This window comes from Priapulus caudatus, unplaced genomic scaffold, assembly GCF_000485595.1.
Source record: "Priapulus caudatus unplaced genomic scaffold, Priapulus_caudatus-5.0.1 Scaffold777, whole genome shotgun sequence".
NCBI lineage: Eukaryota > Metazoa > Priapulida > Priapulimorpha > Priapulimorphida > Priapulidae > Priapulus > Priapulus caudatus.
This window is the reverse complement of record NW_014577838.1, coordinates 73,190-75,679: the sequence shown is the minus strand read 5'-3', so window position 1 is coordinate 75,679 and position 2,490 is coordinate 73,190.

Below are 2,490 nucleotides of genomic sequence, written 5' to 3'. Positions count from 1 at the left end.
ACATACATACATACATACATACATACATACATACATACATACATACATACATACATACATACATACATACATACATAGTGTAGAGTACTCTAGTAAGAGAGATTCTACCCAGAGAGAGCTAAGCTATCGTATGTAATATATGCGGTGTGACTCGATGTGACATATTTTACTCGCATGCGCGCGTGTATAGGTCTATCATCTGCTGACACTGCACGCGGTGATGAACGACTTTTAAATGTCTCGCATTACGCCCCACAATCGATGTTTTATTTATAAATCCGTCACGTCAGAAATAAAAAAAATCATTGTTTGACCGCAATATTGATGAGTCCATGTTATATTTATGATGTCGATAATTAGAAAAAGAGGGCGGAGTGCGTGGCACCTTGGTGGCACTTAATGGATAGGTCACGTGGCACGCGCGGTGGGCGGAGCGTCAATTACCTGCACGGAAATTGGGTAAGCCGGCAATCGTCGGCATAGACTGTCACCGACGTCGTTGGAGATACGTTCAGCGTTAGGCGCACACGGTCAGGGAGGGGGGTCTGCGCAGCATGAGGGTACATAACACAGGGAGGGGAAGGCGGCTCACCGGGGTAGGTAAACGCCGGCACGAGACTAAACCAATTACGATCAATTGAGCATAAAATGACGGGCTTTTCTTGAGTGCCACCTCCGCGTAATCTATCCGTGACCGAGACAACACACGACCCGCTTACGGGCGACGCACCGCCGACGTTACGCGAGGCACGCCGACGACGTTACTCACGGGACCGCTGCAGAATACTGCGGGGTCGGCCACCACGCGACGGGATGTCAATCGTGGGTGGCGACGCGTCACCAGCGGCGCCGCATTTAGCTATTTGACACCAACGATTCTCTGACGGTTCGGCGTGACGGCAGTTGACGGACGTAATCCGGCGAAAGAATGGACGTGAAGTGAGAGCGGCTTGAATCTCGGCTCGTTGATCCCCTCAGAGGCGATTAGAGCGTAATCGTGAACAGCAGCGGGACCCGCCTGCTCTGATTGCCACGCGATTATATACATATACGAGCACCACCTCCTAAGTGGAAGGAAAGCGGCTCGCGGAAGGTACTGAGCAGAGGAAAGAGTGAAGGACTGCAGGAAGGAATGAAAGAACGCATGACTGTGCGACGCAGAGAAAGAATGATCAACTGAGTGCAGTATTAAGCGTCTTAGAGCGAAGAGGAGTAAAAGAGAACAAGCGGAAGTCACTGATTGAGTGCTGAATTAACAGACGCAGCGACCAATTAGAGACGACGGCCATCACAAGTCTCTGCAACGTTGAGGGGAAAACGAATTCGAATATCACCACAGCGGAGTGAAAAGAAGAAGTAGAAGACGGGAAATAAGGTGCAGTCATCACGTAAACCGGATGGAACCGGTGTCACGAGATATTAGGAGACCGTACATCTGTGCGGACACTAAAGCAAACAGCGGACAGGCACCACTTCCACCGACCCTCGGCAACAACATCAGTATGAACGCACCACTATACTGCACGGTCGCGCCGCCGCCGACGCCGCTGACGATGCCGCCGACGCCGCTAACGATGCCGCCGACGCCGCTGACGATGCCGCCGACGCCGCTGACGATACCGCCGACGCCGCTGACGATGCCGCCGACGATGCCGCTATCCCACGATGAGGCAGACGAACTGCGGCATGTCGTCACGGCAGAACTTCTCAAATTGATTCTGTTCGGAAACTGGTCAGCCCACGACCGCGTTCACGACGTTCCACCAACAGGTATGTAGTATTAGTAGTAAGCTGTGTGTATCGTTTGTTTCTATACATCTCATTCCAACTATTCTCCTTATGGTGCAGTGTTCGATAGGTTTATTTTAATTTTATTTATTTATTTATTTTTTATATTTTATGAAGATGCACGCATACATATCTCTTCACAACGCTACAGTATATTAAAAAATCGGGAAAATTGGGCTCATTTTAATAAAAAATTTCACATTGAGAGAATTCAGCTGCCTTGGCAGAGGTCTGTGCTCTCCGAGTGCTCTAGTTTAAAGATATTTTCATTTTTATTTATTTATTTTTTATATTGTTTGAAGATGCACGCATACATATCTCTTCACAACGCTACAGTATATTAAAAAATCGGGAAAATTGGGCTCATTATAATTAATAAATGGAGAAATTGGGACTTGTTTATAAATATGGGTTCTCTACTTTTAATAGTTAATATTATATTAAATAATAAATAATATTTAATTTCAATTAAACAATATTTATTTTGTCGAAAATGGACATTCACTAACACTAATCTTCCCATTGCTAAGGTATACACGTAATTTTGAAAATCTATAGGCGGTTTACTTTTAATGACGTGAGAAGATGGATAAACAAAGATTTTATAGCAAACTAATTGTTGGATGAATGGATGGATGGATGGATGGATGGATGGATGGATGGATGGACGGACGGACGGACGGACGGACGGACGGACGGACG